This window comes from Amyelois transitella, chromosome 11 (genome assembly GCF_032362555.1).
Source record: "Amyelois transitella isolate CPQ chromosome 11, ilAmyTran1.1, whole genome shotgun sequence".
In the NCBI taxonomy this organism is placed as follows: domain Eukaryota; kingdom Metazoa; phylum Arthropoda; class Insecta; order Lepidoptera; family Pyralidae; genus Amyelois; species Amyelois transitella.
Genome location: NC_083514.1, coordinates 1,091,661 through 1,110,046, shown reverse-complemented (window position 1 = coordinate 1,110,046; position 18,386 = coordinate 1,091,661).

Below are 18,386 nucleotides of genomic sequence, written 5' to 3'. Positions count from 1 at the left end.
TCGCTTCGTCCACATTCATAACTCTCTTCATACAAGCTCGGCGGTTTCGGGTACTTTTGACCTGACCCTTTACCAGGACGTCCTTAATTTGATCAACGAATACGTTCGTCTAGGTCTTCCCACTATGACCTTTCCCTCCACACTCTCCTTGTATATCTGCTTAGTCAACCTGCTTTCATTCATCCTCTCCACATGACCGAACCATCTTAACATACCCTTTTCTATTCCTGTAACTACATCTTCTTTCACATCACAACATTCCCTTATCACGCTGTTCCTTATCCTGTCACTCAATTTCACACCCATCATACTCCTTAACGCTCTCATTTCCACTGCATTTATTCTGCTTTCATGCTTCTTTTGCCATACCCAACTTTCACTCCCATACATTAATGTCGGGACCAACACGCCCCTGTGCACAGCCAGTCGAGCCTTTTTGGATAGTTTCTGACTGCTCATAAAGGCATGCAAAGCTCCATTCACCAATAATTTATTAAAGACACACATATATATATATATATAAATAGTTTACCATTTGTGCCTTACAACAAAAACACTAGCCTACTGGTTTGAGCTGTATTAAATAGCAAACAAACCAGAAACTAGATCTTTCAAACACTAGTGACGAAAATACAGAAAGCTTAAACAAATAAAAAAACACTAAGCGATTCTTATCAAAATTGCAGCTATCTTTCAAAAGACGAACCAGACTTTTTGCCTCAAAAATTACATTAATTGGCCACACATTCTCTCAATCATTACTTATCAGGTAATCAAAATCAATTACTTACTCGCTCAAATATGTAATTTGTCGCTACCAACTATAACTAGAAATGTCTGTAAGTAGGTACATCTGGTCAAATGTGGATATTGCGTGTGAACAGATATACCAGCTGATTGTTAAATGCTGCAGCGTTCTGTCTGAGGCCCATTATGTTTTACGCGACTGCCCAGCGAAATAGTGTTATGCTTTCAAGTTTATGCCGTGTGGTTCCCGGCACCAATATAAAAAAAGAATAGGACCACTCCATTTCGTTCCCATGGATGACGTCAAAGGCGACTAAGGGATTGGCTTATAAACTTGGGATTCTTCTTTTGGGCGATGGGCTAGCAACTTGTAATTTTTTGAATCGCAATTCCATCATTAAGCCAAACAGCTGAACGTGGCCTATCAGTCTTTTCAAGACTGTTGGCTCTGTCTACCGTACAAGGGATACAGACGTGACTATATGTATATGTATGTTTCTGGCAATTATGTTGTGTGATTTTCGGCACTTGAGAATAAGTTCACTCTTTTTGGAGGTTACAAGTCAACTTGCGAAGTCTATACATAAATACATAAAATCACGCCTCTTTCCCGAAGGGGTAGGCAGAGACTACATCTTTCCACTTGCCACGATCTCTGCATACTTCCTTCGCTTCATCCACATTCATAACTCTCTTCATGCAAGCTCGGCGGTTTCGGGTACTCTTGACCAGGACGTCCTTAATTTGATCAAGATTTAATTCAAGTCTATTCAGTTGATTTAGTTTTATTTTAAATTAATTGTTTATTTTATTTCTCTCTCTCTCTCTTTTTGCATGTTCCTGGTCACACCATCGGCCACTATGGTTCGGGGCCTGAGGTTCACTTCCCGACATTAGTTTTCTATCATGAACTTTTACAATTATACTTATATTATAAAGCTGAAGAGTTTGTTTGTATCTTTGTTTGAACGCGCTAATCTCAGGAACTACTGACCATTTATCGAGGAAGGCTAAAGGCTATTACATCACGCTGCAACTATAAGGAGCGAAGAAATAATGGAATATGTGAGAAAAACGGGGAAAATGATTCACCCTTGAGGACATCAATGATGCCCAAAATAACTATTCCACGCGGACGGAGTCGCGGGCACAGCTAGTTCAAAATTAGATTGATAGAGGCTACTATAATTTTCAATACTGTTGGCTCTGTCAACCTCGCGAGGTATATAGAAGTGATTAGGTATATGTATATTTATTTGTAGAATGGTATATATCTATTTCAATCTAAACCGCACAGCTTGCATGAAAAAAAGTTACGAACGAGCATGAAGCGAAATATGAAGTGGTATTAAAAGATGTAGTCTCTGCCTTCCCTTCCATGAAAGAGGCACGATTTTATGTATGTTTTTGATGTATGTTCTACTTTTGTGAAAGTTCATAATGAAAATCAATTTTCCTGTCAATGAAAACTGTGCTGTGGGTGATTGCCCACGTATCTCGCGACCTGAGATTCGAACCTGGGACAATGGTGCGGTGCGAGACCGCGTACAAACTGTGTAAAGTAACGAGGGTATTAATGTAAGTACGACAAGCTTTTTCCAACCGATCATGGTTGGACATACATACATATGGTCACGTCTATATCCCTTGTAAGGTAGACAGAGCCATCTGTCTTGAAAAGACTGATAAGCCACGCTCAGCTATTTGGCTTAATGATAGAATATGTCATGGTTGGAATTTTAGATAAATTGCTATTGTAGCATGGCACGAGCGACGCCGTTTTCATCGCGCGAAAAACTATCGCTGTTTCGCTTTTTATTATGACACTAGCTGTGCCCGCGATTTCGTCCGCGTGGAAAAGTAATTTTGGGCATCATTGAAGCCCTCAAGGATGAATAATTTTCCCCGTTTTTTTTCATATTTCCGTTATTACTTCGCGCCTAATAGTTGCAGCGTGATGTTATATAGCCTAAAGCCTGCCTCAATAAATGGTCTAGGTTAGGTCCTATTCAACACATCAAAGAATTTTTCAATTCGAACCAGTAGTTCCTGAGATTAGCGCAACAAACAAACAAACCCTTCAGCTTTATAATATTAGTAGGTACCTATTGCTAAAACGGGACAGCAGTAGTTTTTTGCGCGACAAAAACTGAATGGGGAGGGATTTTCTGAAAAATTCACACGGTTACCACTAAATAACGCTACCTACATACCAAATTTCATCGTAATCAGTTGGGTAGTTTTTGCGTGAAAAAGTAACAAACATACATACTGACATTCTGACATACTCACAAACTTTCGCATTCATAATATTAGTAGGATGTAGATTTCTTCACGTTGTTTGCGGCATCGGTTAGCACCCAAACTAATGTACATATCAAGAATATCTTCCAGGGCACCATCCCACAACTTTACTTATCACACTCCCGCCAAATATGACAGGTGGTGATGAGATATTGTACTCCTAAGCCTCATGGCGACAATTGAACGCAGAATCATCTGTATTTTATATAATTTGTGCTAACGGCCACAAATCAGATTGTCATTACACGGTGCTTTTTGTTGCCGCATTTCTAGACGCAAAAAGATTTGATTTGACCGGTAAGCAGTGACGATGGCGTGGATTGGTCATTAATTTTAATAATATTCAATACTATACAATACATATATAAAGTGTCGTGTGGTTCCCGGCACCAATAAAATAAAGACTAGGACCACTCCGCCTCGTTCCCATGGATGTCGTAAAAAGTGACTAAGGGATAGGCTCATAAACTTAGGACTCTTCTTTTAGGCGAGGGTCTAGCTACCTGACACTATTTGAATCTCAATTCTATCATTAAGCCAAACAGCTAAACGTGGCCTATCATTCTTTTAAGACTGTTGGCTCCTTCTACCCCACAAGGGATATAGACGTCTTTATCCCTTAATGGTAAAATATAAAAAAAAAATACATCGAAATTAATTATTTCGAAAAGATTTGAAAGCCATGTTTATAATTACTTAACGATGAAATTGAGATTCACGTTAGCTAGCCCATAATAGAAGTATACTTATAATCCTTTTTCTTGACTTACTTTATTCTGCTCAGGAAGAGAAACAGCCGATAGGTACACACTTTATTCTTCTTCGCTACGACACCAGAACGGGAATTATCAGACCAGAATTATATTATTTATGTTCGAGTTTTATTTCGCGCACCTGTTGCTTAAAAACAATTCCAATGACCAATCCACACGCCATTACTATACGAAGGCGCCACGCGATCCCGACAAGTGTTAAATTGGAGTCGCTGCAAGAGCAAAAGGAAATAAAAAGAAAAAAGAAAAGAAAAGAAAAGATGGCCGCCGCAAAAAAAGCCAATTGTTGTGCTTACTAGACGGGAAGCTAGCTTGACACTTTCTAACGGGTTGGTGATCTGGTTTAGAACATATTTAATGATTTTAGGTCTGTTTTAGGTAAATTATCTTTTCACACACACACACACACACACACACAATCACGTCTATATCCCTTGCGGGGTAGACAGAGCCAACAGTCTTGTAATAGACAAGATAGAATTGAGATTCAAATAGTGACAGCTTGCTAGCCCATCGCCTAAAATAGGAATCCCAAGTTTATAAGCCTATCCCTTAGTCGCCTTTTACGACATCTGTAGGAAAGAAATGGAGTCTTTCTTTTCAATAAAAATAATAGGACTACTCCATCTCTTTCTAATGGATTCTTTCGTACATCCATCTCAGCTTGGTCCAAAGGTTCGACTGGCAGAGAATGCCTTGTGGCATTAAGTCCACCTGTTGTACATTTTACATGCATAAAGTTTCAAGAAATGTCGAAAAAGGCGGCTTAGGGACAGCGTTATTAACTTGCGGGATTCATCTTTTAGGCGATGGGCTAGTTGTCCTGTGACAGTTTGAATCTCAATTCTATCATTATGCCAAACAGCTGAACGTGGCCTATCAGTCTTTTCAAGACTATTGACGGCACAAGAAAAGGCGATGGGGCCTAAAAGAAGAATCTCAAGTTTAGAAAATAAACACAAATAATAATTTCTGTAATCAGCCTCCTGAGAGATGTCGATATCCTATTACCACGATCACCTACCTGGTGAATGCTCCTGAAATGTATGTTTATTTTTTATATTTGTTTCATATAGGAATTTATGAAATAAAACACATTCGAGCTTCGCTTGCATGATGATGCAATCCCAAACTGTTCATTGTATGTCCGTTACAAACTGTTTGTCTATCTCTCTTGACAATGACATTGACACTCATAGGTAATTAATCATATGACACAATAATTATATTAAAATACGAAATTAGTAAAAGTAACACCTGTGACTGTGACACGTTTTTCACTAAGAACCACGAGCTAAATGCGCCCTCAACATATTAATTCCACCTCGATGGGGTTCAAGCAAAAAACATAAACAGTCCACCACTACGACGTACTCGAAACGTAATTGTTTGAGCAACAAAAACTCAAACTCGATGGTCCGCTCATGAATGGGACCGGCCGAACAACCGGGAAAACGATAAAAACGACGTTCCATATTCGAAATGATTAAAAAAGAAAGAGGGAAGAAAACGAATAAGACAAGAGTTCGCGGCACGTACAGCCCGGTTTAAAAAGAAAACTATTCCGTCGGGCGTGAATGAAAAACGCTATGGATGGCGTACCGTAATCTTGTTATTATTATTTTTATTTTCGGTCTCGCGTTTCCTTTTTTTTATATTATTATTTCGTCTTATTATTTTGTACCTTTTTATCTGCATGTATGTAGGTCAGGAGAGGTGCTTTTTTTTTTTTTCATGGCAAGGTCGTGGGCTTTTCGTTTTGTGTGTGATCTCGGGCGGTAGACGTAATTGCGTGCGGACAACGACCTAGTACTGGTAAAAACTAGATGGTCGGTGACTGTTCGGGATCTTTTGTTAAATGGAACGTTGTTTCGCCATTTTGTTTTGCTTGATGTCTCATTTATTTGAGACGGCCTTTGCTTGTTACGCGTGGTACAGCCAACTATATTAGAGGGAGAACTTATGTACGTCGCTTATAAAGTCATACATCGCTCGTAGCACCTACAGCCAGTACTAGGTAGCTAGCGTAGTAGGTACTAGGGAACTAGGGACTAGCCAACTAGTGAGAACATACGTCGCTTATAAATAATCGTAGTCTCTAAACGTCGTAGTCCACCATCTTGTATCTTTGTACATACATACATATAATCACGTCTATATCCCTTGCGGGGTAGACAGAGCCTTGAAAATACTGATAGGCCACGTTTAGCTGTTTGGCTTAATGATAGAATTGAGATTCAAATAGTGACAGGTTGTTAGCCCATCGCCTAAAAGAAAAATGCCAAGTTTATTAGCCTCTCTTAGTTGGCTTTACCCATATCCAAGGGAATGAGTCAAAGTGGTCCTTTTTTTTATAGGTGCCAGGAACCACACGGCGCTATCTTTGTAGATTCAGTTTATTCTGAAAAAGATGTCATTTGAAATCTTTATTTTAACTTACCTAACCTATTCCCAAAATATTTTATTGTAGGTACTTCCTTAAAATGTTCTACAGGTGGTCAAAGTCATCTTTCTAAGAAATCTAAATTAACATCTTTAAAAAAAATTTACATCTAAAATCATGCATGCTGGAAAATTACACCTTTAGTTGAGTTTTAAGATGCGAGGTGAATTTCGCTTTCCGAAAAAAAAAATGTACGCATACCAAATCCAACTACTTCCTACTACTATTATAAAGGCGAAAGTTTGTATGGATGTTTGTTACTCTTTCACGCAAAAACTACTGAACCGATTGCGCTGAAATTTGGTATGTAGGTAGCTGAAGACCCAGAATAACATATAGGCTACTTTTTATCCCGGAGTTCCCGCGGGATTGAAAGGGTTTCCATGCGGACGAAGTCGCGGGCGGCCTCTAGTCCTACTACTATTATAAAGGCGAAAGTTTGTATGGATGTTTGTTACTCTTTCACGCAAAAACTACTGAACCGATTACCATGAAATTTGGTATGTAGGTAGCTGAAGACCCAGAATAACACATAGGCTACTTTTTATCCCAGAGTTCCCGCGGGATTGATAGGGTTTCCATGCGGACGAAGTCGCGGGCGGCCTCTAGTATATTATAAATGCGAAAGTTTGTATGTCAGTATGGATGTTTGTTACTCTTACACGCAAAAACTACTGAACCGATTACGATGAAATTTGGTTTGTAGGTAGCTGAAGACCCAGAATAACATATAGACTACTAACTATAATTTTTATCCCGGAGTTCCCGCGGGATTGATAGGGTTTCCATGCGGACGAAGTCACAGGCGGCCTCTACTTATAGGCATATATATATCTAGGCAATAATTCGCATTTATTATATTAGTAAGATAGCTGTCCCGGCAAGCGTTGTTACATACATACATACACTAGAGGCCGCCCGCGACTTCGTCCGCATGGAAACCCTATCAATCCCGCGGGAACTCTGGGATAAAAAGTAGCCTATGTGTTATTCTGGGTCTTCAGCTACCTACATACCAAATTTCATGGTAATCGGTTCAGTAGTTTTTGCGTGAAAGAGTAACAAACATCCATACATCCATACAAACTTTCGCCTTTATAATAGTAGTAGGATATGGTCACGTCTATATCCCTTGCGGGGTAGACTCTAGTACTAGTGGACAGACTCAACAGTCTTGAAAAGACTGAGTGGCCCCGTTCAGCTATTGGGCTTAATGATAGAATTGAGATTCAAATAGTGACAGGATGCAAATCCATCGCCTTAAAAAGAATCCCAAGTTTGTAAGCCTATCCCTTAGTCGCCTTTTACGACATCCATGGGAAAGAGATGGTGTGGTCCTATTCTTTTTGTATTGGTGCCGGGAACCAAACGTTTATATGCCATATAAATAATGTTTAAGTAATTTGTAGTCAAACAAAAATGTTAAGGGTTAACGGAGGTTTCGGAGGAGTACGGGAACGAACATTGTGACACGAGAATTTTATATATAAGATTAGTACGTTATTTATTATCTGGAATATTTAATTTCACTTTCTTTGTTTCACAAGTAAGAAGGTAGATGATTTCCATCACTAGATGTAATCACATATAATATATATGTATATATAGCTTCAAAGCTTGTGATCAGATTTTGAAAGCATTTTCTTTTGTGACTCGGCTTTGGTGATTTGGTGAACTAGACGCTACATTTTTAGTGATTTTGTCCCTTAGTCTTCTACCAACTTAAAAACTCTTAAGTATCTAGTAGACGCTTGCGCAAGTCAAAATTTCCAATTTATTCAACAGAAATTAGTAGAATTGAGTTCCTATATTCTTCGCTCTTAAAAATGGTTGAACAGTTTTTAAATTTTACCAATTCAATTAACTAACACCATACGAACGCCGTATCATTTAGCCGTATAGCTGAACGTGGTCTTTCTGTCTTTTCAAGATTGTACGCTCTGTCTGCCCCGCAAACGATATAGTCGTGACAATATGCATGTAGGTATGTATCTATACTAATATTTAGGCTATATAACACGCTGCAACCATAAGAAGCAAAGAAATAATGGAAAATGTGAAAAAGGGGCAAATTATTCATCCTTGAGGGCTTCAATGATGCCCAAAATAACTATTCCACGCGGCCGAAGTCGCGGCCACAGCTAGTCAAATTATAATACCTACAAAAAATCTCCCGAGAAAGTGCAGAAATTTCAATAAGAGTCTTATAAGAATACTAAAATTTATGCCCAACAGCTAAAACTTGGTATATATACATTCCTTTCAGAATCGTGGTCATCCACTGGTATACATTTAGTCATCAGTTCCCAGTAAAAAGTAAAAATAACTCTGAACATAGTCTGCATCAAGTCTCAAGGCCAAATCCTGACTACCAAGAACGAGATGGAAATATAAAAAGTTTATACAAACGACAAGGATGTAAAAACTTGATGTCTTCGTCCTTTGAAAAGGGAAAGTGGTAGTTGCAGCGTTGGTGAGAGTGAGATAAAAAAATGTCCGAAGGGCAAACAGGGATAGAAATAGGGATTTCTGGATGGTGTGAACGAGACGGAAGAAAGGAACCGGTTAATTTTGAAGGGCTTACGGCCGTGGTCCACGGTGAAGCTGTGTTGGCTATAGATCATTTTGTTTGTTAGTTATATGTATTGATTAAGCTCCTTAATCAAGGGGTGAATGATTTTTATGGTAAGTTTTTATGTCTTTTATAAAAAAATCTGCTTCTGTTAGTACCAACATACAAAGCACTTATGCATACATCCATGATACCATCACTTCGCCAACAGAGCCAACAGCCTTAAAAAAAACTGAAAGGTCACGTTCATACATACATACATATAGTCACGTCTTTATCCCTTGCGGGGTAGATAGAGCCAACAGTCTAGAAAAGACTGAAAGACAACGTTCAGCTGTTTGGCTTCCTAATGTTTAAAGTTCGAATTGAAAAATTATTTTTGCGTCGAATAGACCATTTATCGAAGGAGGCTTTAGGCTATATAAAATCACGCTTCAACTATAAGGAGCGAAGAAATAATGGAAAATGTGAAAAAAAAACATGAAAGATTATTTACCATTGAGGGCTTCAATGATGCCCAAAATAACTATTCCACGCGGACGAAGTCGCGGGAACACAGCTTATAAATAATATACTTAAGACATGAAGAACCATTTGGTTCCCGAAAAAAGAAGTGAGATTTTGGACATTGCGATTTAAGAGTGTGTGAATGCGAAGTCATTAAATTTATAATTAGACTGTAAGAATAAATTACACATTTAGACTTTTCCGGTGGGGTAGGCAGAGACTATAAGTTTTTAAGATCTATGCATACTCTGCTTCATTTACATACTAACTAATATACTAACTAATATTAGAAATACGAAAGTTAGTTTATTTGTTTGTTTGATACCGCTTCACGGTTAATCTACTGAATAAATCTTCTTAAAATAAGTATCTCGTATATTTAATAATGATTCTGGAGAAGGATATAATATAAGATACCTTTTATCCCGGTAAAAACTAGTTCCCGTAGGATTTGCGAAAAGCCTGTTTTTTCTTGTAGTTGGCGTTTAATTCGTTGCTTTTTGTAGGTGGTGTTAATTTCGTCATCATTATTGTAGATAGCGCTAAAATCACGCGAGCGAAGCTGCCGGTAAAAGGTAGTTTTTTTAATATTTTTAAACAAACTCTTCCGTTTAGAGTAGGTACCTACTGTTGACCAGATCTTTCATCAAAACGTTCCCGTTTTGATCAATGCCTTCCCATGAATATGTAAACAACATACATCCCTTGCGGGGTAGACAGAGCCAACAATCTTTATAAGACTGAAAGGCCACGTTCAGCTGCTGTAGGTATGGCTTAATTATAGAATTGAGATTAAAATAGTGACAATGTTGTTAGCCCATCGCCTACGAGAAGAATCCCAAGTTTATTAGCCGTTCCCTTTTAGCCTTTTACGACATCCATTGGTACCTAATATGTGAAGTGGTCCTATTCTAAATGGCCGGGAACCGCACGGCACTTCAGCATAAATAAATATAATATGAGCCAAAAAAGGGACTGCAAGTATAATTCCTGGAAACTGTGACATAGTAAGCAGTTAATTCAGTCGGGTAAACTTTACTCCCTCCGGCGAATCGCGGGAACAGGTCAACTTGCTCCAAGGTCAAGCAAGTTCGCACAAGGATGGCATGGAGTCGAATGTGTGTTTATTTTAATTTTTAAATTTTAATTGTAAGTACAATTCGTAAATTAAATTTTAGTTTGTTATCGTCTTTTTCTTTCTGTTTTTTTTAATTAGTTTTAACTTTAGTTTTAATTATAATAATTATCAAATTAATTAAACAGTGAGTTCTGAAAAAAAAATCTGAATTATAAATAAAAAAAATATATAATAATTTCTTTTAAATTGAAGATTTTACCTGCTTTCACTAAATAGGTACACATTGTTAAAAATTAAGCCGAGGACAATTAAGCCCTTAGATCCGTTTGTGAGCAGAATTCGTGTGTGCCGTGTGATTTCCGGCATTGTAGAATACAGCAACTCATTATCCTCCTCCAGCCATCGATTTCCCATGGATGCCTTAAAAGGCGACTAAGGACTCTTCTTAAGACTGTTGGCTCTGTCTACTTTCAAGGGATTTAATAAATATATACGTGACTATATGTATGTAAGCAGAATTTTGGAAAGTTTGATCAAAAGTTATGCATTGTAATGAATCTGTTACACATGCTGATGTTGGAGGAGACGGCCTTAACAATTTCCAACTTAAAGTAGTGTTTATCTTCAATCATTGGAAATTTAGCAACTTACATTAGTAAAGCAGGTATCAAACACTTATGTAGTTAATCAAAATAATATCAAATTTGACATGCGATTTCTTTTGTACTGGGTGTACTAAGAGAGGATTAATTTCCCGCGGGAAATGAATATGTAATTTACGCAAGTAAAGCCTCAGGCCTACTCTAGTATATAAATAAAAGTCTATGAATCTTCTTGCAAATTGCAGAGACAGGATAACTCTATGCTATCACTGAACAAGGAAGACGTGGAGACTTCAATTTAATATATCATAATTTTAATACAATTAATAATAATTAATTACCCATGTTCACTTTAATTAAACGCATAACTTATGATCTGTTAGGATTATATCGCTGTGGAAAGTACTATTTTTTTTAATGGATAATAATATTATATTTGGTGAAAAATCTAAGAAATTAAAGTTTAATTTCACATTAAACTATTTCTTAGTCATAGCCATTATTTTTTTCAAAGCACATTTCTACACTGTATCGGTAGCGCTGTTCCAAAGTCAACATTTACCAATAAGTATTTGTGTCCACACGCACACATCCACACATCAATATCGCATTAGTGCGCGTGAGTCGTACATATATCGTGCACAAGAATGCAACGCGTTGTTGACACAACTTCGATATTCCTTTATTTATTACTATAAAAACCCTTTTACAAACGAAAAAGCTACTTCAAACACTATTTCGAGTGCATTAAAGTCAGTTTTCCTTTAACTATACAAGCTTATACGACATCTTTCAGTCTAAAATAAACCGTGTGATCCCAAAGGATTTTATCGCTTATGTTTAGGAGGTTAAAGTATTATTTGTGTTTGTAACTGCCAGTTGTATATGTCTTAAATGAGTTTAGTTCGTAAAAGGTATATTTAAATAAGGATTTATGCGATGTCTGCGTTTTGGCGAAGATTGGCGGATAAGGCGGTGGACTGGATATAGATGAAGAACAAATAGAAAAACCATTCAAAATAATTGATTAAAGATTTTGTAACATTACTTTTTAGTTTTTTTTTTCTGAGAGAATAACTGTTTCTAGCTTTAAGTAAATCAGTTATCTATAAAGATTATATATTTTTTTTGTTAGTAAAAACTAATAAAAAAATACATTTTATAGTCTTAAAAAAGATAAAAGCTACGCAATAATTATGAACCCGGTTCATACCATTATTAAAGTTATTATTTCAAGATATTCAAGGATAATAATAAATAAATAAATAAAATAATGTAAAATTGCAATTTAAGATAAGGGCAACTCTAGGCTAAGACTGAACCCAGATTTAACCCATAAAGGGATTGACAGAGCCAACAATCTCTGAACGACTCGAAGGCCATCATTGAATTATTATCATTTTTCTCTTTTAAGACTATATATCGCACATCTACATCTAAACTGAGACAACTCAAAAAATGTCATTTTTCAGGAATTAAAAAAAACGTTTATCTGCGTTTTTATAAGGGTAGCCTTAGAATTTATTTTGATTCTGGATAGTAAATAGTTTGTAAAATGCTGGTGTATGAAAGGTGGAGCTAAAACAGATTCCTTTTCTTCGATAATCGCTGTTTTTGATTTGTTACACTTTAGGCCGGTGACTATGTGAAAAAAATTAAAAATATTTAGACTTGAATCAGTTTTATTGAATCATTTTGAGTTGCACTTTTATTATTGCAAAAATTATGCAAGCAATTATTCAAACAAAAGTGTTATATGAGAACCATTAACATCAGTTTATAATACATACAGTTGTAAAACATTAAGGTACAATTATTCCGTGAACAGAAAATGAGATATTTTTCTCATTCTATAACATAATATATGCCATACTAACAGTATTTAAGTATTAGGTATAATATCAATAATCAGTCTCAATCCTAAATGTTAGTTTAAAAAATTAAAGCTTAATTTTACTTTTATTTGGTATACAAAATAGGAACATCTAAAAACTAGTAAATGGTAAAAATAAGAATCAAATTCTTATAAAAACTTCTTACAATACAAATAGGCATCATTTGGTGTGGCACCCTTGAGATCTACAGTTAAAAACTAAAAATTTTTACTTCTTCTTTTTCAAACAAAACATGAGAAATATAATCATCAATCATCATAAAAATAAGGAACATAAACAATAATATCAAAACAAAAAACAAACACAAAATCCTAGATAATTAAGGAAAGGCTGTGGTAAAGCACATTAGCTTGTTTCTTTTTCATTTAAGTCCAATCAGTTATTATCACCGATTACACTTTTAAAATAAGAATCTACATAAGGTTGTGGGATAGCGTGTTTTGTCACGAGCTCCTTTATATCTTTTATTTTGGCTTCTGAGAGAGGTATTTTTTTACTGTAAGCATGTTTCAGCCTCGTAAAAACTATCCGATCATTTTGCCCTCGCCGTTTGCGCACATACACCTTTTTATAATCTTCATCCGAAAATGAGGTTTTGTAAAAAAATGCTTCTGGATTTTCTTTCTCAACTCTTAATACTTTAATATCGTGCCATTTAACTTGGTTACGATCTTCATCTAAATTGAAATTGGTTCCCCATTCTTCTTGCAAAATTTTAGTGTCATAAAAATTTTTATATGTCAACTCTTCTACTCGGTAAGGTAATCCAGTTTTTTTCGCTGTTCGTATCAAAGTACAATACTGTTGCGGGGTGTATATTGGCCCAGATTTTATATACCTTTTAATTTGTTTCTCTATAACACTGTGAACATTGTCACCCTCGTTTTGAGAGTGACCGCGTATTAGAAATTTATGCGTGATTGATTTTACTCGTTTAGTGACGACAGCGTAAGCATAAACAGACAGAAGATATTTATTTTTTTGCTGCCCACAGCAATTATCGGAATAAAAAATAATCTCAATATCTTCATCGGGATGGTTTTGTAATAAAGTGTCAATGTACTGTAGAACACAGGAGCCTATTTCCACAGCACCCCTTTTACCTTCTGTCTCATCCCAAAAATAACAAATTACATTTTTTGCCCTCAGATCACTTATTGTAAAATTTAAGCAGTTAATTCGAGATTTATAGAAAAACAGTGAAACTTGACCCTTTGGAACTTGCATAACTGCTTGTAAATCATACACAGCCACGATTGTACCGTCATTTCTGTTTTTATCTTGTTCTTTATGGTTCCTTGCTAAATTTTTTTCCAGTAAATGTTGTTCATAATTCTCCCTTAGATTAGCTTTTTCTTCAATACTTGCATTTTTAAAGCCCTCACAAAGGTCGCAAAGATCTTTTTTTGGAATATGAAAAGCAATATTAAATTCTGTATTGAATATTCTGTTAAAAGTTGACTTTGTAGCGAAAGGTAATTTTTCACATTTACGAGCTTCTTTGTAATCATTATATAAGTCAGCAAGACTTTTGTCACTGCAAATAAATTCCCTTGAGGTTTGTGCTCTCAAGTAATGTGATTCGATCCTTGGGATGTTGATAATAAAGTCAACAACACTTTTTTTAATTCCGTCATCAATTTTTGGTTGATTACCGTGTTTGCCTCGTAAATCGGTACCCACAATACCAGCCTCATTTTTTTTACGAAGTGCTGTAGTGATACATGTATTACTCAAATCAAGTGTAGCTTTAAAAAAAGTCTTGCACACTCTGATTTTATTGCCAGCCACTTCGAAAAAAAAAGCTGTGTTAAGATTTCTATAACCCTGTGTGCAAGAATACCTATACTTTGGTTTGATTTCTCTACTATGCCTAATTATATACTCCCTCTGCCTCTGAAGATTTGCTAGGCCCCAATAATCATCAAAGATTTTTTGTCTTGTTTCTTCGTCAATCTTTGAAGAACAACGTTGTCTGCATTTTTCGCCACAAGCTTTGCGAACACTCCTTTCTGACACGTTTTTCTTGTTTCTGGATAAAGATTGGTAGGCCTTACCAGAGTTTCTCAGTAATTTACAAATATTACTTTTCCATTGCGATTCTCTTCTTAATCTCTTCTTTCCTTTTTTTGTATTATTGTCTTCATTTGGCTGATTATCATTAATTTCATTCACAACATGACTCTGAAGCTGTGTATTAGTAACATCTCTCAATTCAGTACCAACAAAGTTTTGGGCTCTAAGCTGACCAGCATTATTTGTAATAGCCGTAGATTCAATTTCAAAAATTTCTTGGTGTTGAGACTGTGATACTGTGTCAGCACCAGTCCCAGTTTCATTTTCAGAATCAGAACTACTGCTACTGTCACTAGAATCTGAAGAATTTGATGACGTAGTGTTACTTGAAGAAGATGAAGATGGAATTATTTTATGCAAAAGAGCCTTCTTCTTTTGACGCACATAACTTGGGTCAGCATCAGAGTCATCTATGAAACTTTCTTCACTTGGCGAAATAGAAAAATCACGTTCAATCTGACAGCTCGGGCCTGGTTTAGACGTCTCACTAGAATGTGTTGTAATGTTTTGTTTAATATTTTGTTCTACATTTGCTGGTGATAGGTTTTCCTTATATTTTCCATTTATAATATTGACAAGAAAACGACCTCGCTTCATTTTTTTTTCTGAAATAAAAAGTACATTTATCGTAAATTACAACTATCCAGCAAGAGTGAGTTAACTCAAAAAAAGACTTATATTATAAAATGGTTAGTAGTACGATTAAAAACAATATATTTACAATATTCAATTTATAATACTGAGTACGATGTGTATGTTACACATGAAAGTTTTACATTACGTATAAAGAAAACATCAAAACAAATTTATTTCAACAATAGTAGGATAACTCAAAATTTACATGTTGATCCATCAAAACAAAGTCAAATCAAAATAATTACTAAATATGTACGTACCTCGTTAAACAAAACAGTAACAAATCAAAATGTCCTCAATCAATATGGTAGTGCAATTCACCAACACTGTAACAACTCTAAATAACTCACTATGTACGACTCATCAAAACTGGAACAATACGAAATGTCCGCGTCTTCGTAAATATTGATACGTGCACTTGTTACGTCTAGTCAAGAACAACTGACAATAGATTTGTTTAGGTGGAAGGGCGCAACTGACATTGGTTCAACAAAAGAAAGTTAACGCCATCTAGTGGTACATTTATAAAGGCTTTATTGAACCAGTCACGCTGGTTAGTTGCGTATAATCACCGAGCATTCGAATATAAGAATAACTCTAAATTGACAATTTTTGAGTTGTCTCAGTTTAGATCTAGGTGTGCGATATGAGGAAATGATTTGTTAGAATATTTTTTGTCTCTTTTTTTTTCTATTTTCAGCCGTAGTTGCTCCATCTGTATTATCAAGCAGTTATAACTCTAAGACACATATATATATATTTAATTCGACCAAATATTTCGTATTTAGGGACAATGGGATGAACGAGACACTAGTGTGAGGTATAACGTGGTTCCTGCCAATTTGTGGATTCGAAAACGGTAGGTTGAAATTTCGATATGGACTCCATTAAATCCTGAAGATTTTTTTTTATATAAATTTATGTTTATTTTAGTCGATGTGCTAGCAACCTGTCACTATTTGAATCTCAATTCCATCATTAAGCCATACAGCAATGAATGTGGCCTATCAGTCTTTTCGAGACTGTTGGCTCTGTCTCCGTAAGGGATAAATTCGTGATTATATTGTAAGTATGTATAATGCAATGGTAGCTGTAGATGCCCGGTCAAGTCATGATGAAAACGAAGTTTGTCAAATTGGTCTGGATCTTGGACAAATACCTATTTATTTATCACCATTTATTTTTTAGCATGATTCATCGAGTAAGTACTACTCATTTTTAGAAATTTACATAGATTAGATAGATTACATACATACATAAAATCACGCCTCTTTCCCGGAGGGGTGGGCAGAGACTACCTCTTTCCACTTGCCACGATCTCTGCATACTTCCTTCGCTTCATCCACATTCATAACTCTCTTCATGCAAGCTCGGCGGTTTCGGGTACTTGGGACTTTATTTATATTTATTTGGTTAGTTCACAGTAAGGATACAACAACAATACAAATACCAACGGAAGTAGCAGGCGGGCGCTAGCCAAAAATAATTCAAGACCGTGGGCGACAAGACCTTTCGCTTTCAGTACATATCATACATACATATATAGTCATGTCTATATCCCTTGCGGGGTAGACAGAGCCAACAGCCTTGAAATACTGATAGGCCACGTTCAGCTGTTTGGGTTAATGATAGAATTGAGATACAAATAGTGACAGGTTGCTAGACCATCGCCTATATGAATCCCAAAGTTTATATAAGCCTATCCCTTAGTCGCCTTTTACGACATCCATGAGAAAGAGATGCAGTGATTCTGTTCTTTTTTATATCAGTGTTGGGAACCACACGACACTGCCGTGAACCACACGGCACGCTAACTACACATCATTTGAATCTATTTTTGTCCAAAAACAGGTTATCACAGGTAAAAGTCAATCGAAATCGAAAGTGAGATAAACTATAGTAAAAAACACTTTCATTAAACCTTTCCCACTGGAAACCTGTTCGATAGGATCACACAAAAACATTATATTAATTTGGGATACCCACAAAAAAACGAAGATAGAAGACCACCACTAAAAAAAGGCTAATGGCCGTGGAAAAAAGAAAAAGGATTGATTTTTAAAAATAAAATTATAAGAAAGGGTTTGGCTGTACAGGTTGATTCCGTTTTTATCGGGAATTAATTAATGTTTTTATATTTATTTGTTATCGATGCCAAATACCTCCGTAACAATAATGATAAAAAAAAATTGTTTTTGTAACTTTTTAATTAATTCTGCAGGCGGTTTAAGGGGTCTTCAATCATTTACACTTAGTATCAAATTAGCCTATAACCCACCTATAAAAAAACTTTATTTAGAAAGCTAAATAAATTTATCTGGCTACTATAATTTCATGCAAATTAACAATAATTTGATTTTAATGATATATTAACTCAATCAATAACAACAATGTCTCCACAATAAACCCTCTGCCATTAAAACGATGTTGACGACCGAAGTGACAGTACACGTTTAAATTGAACCTTAAATTGCGTACGTTTTAAAAAAGAACAAAAAAAAAACGAAGAACAGTATGCATAATGGAATACTGGCCGTATTGAAAGTTGTAGGTTGATTTCTATTAATAGAATACCGTTGCTATATCAAAGAGAATTTTTTTTTTTTTCTTGTCAAGCATAGAGTTTTTATTTTTTTATTCGCAATCCTTGTTATCGGCAGATCGGATGCTTTACTGTCACCAATTAGTAGAGAACATATTTGTATTGACGGGTTAAGTTGTGTTTGATCTTACCGATTATATCATTCAAATAT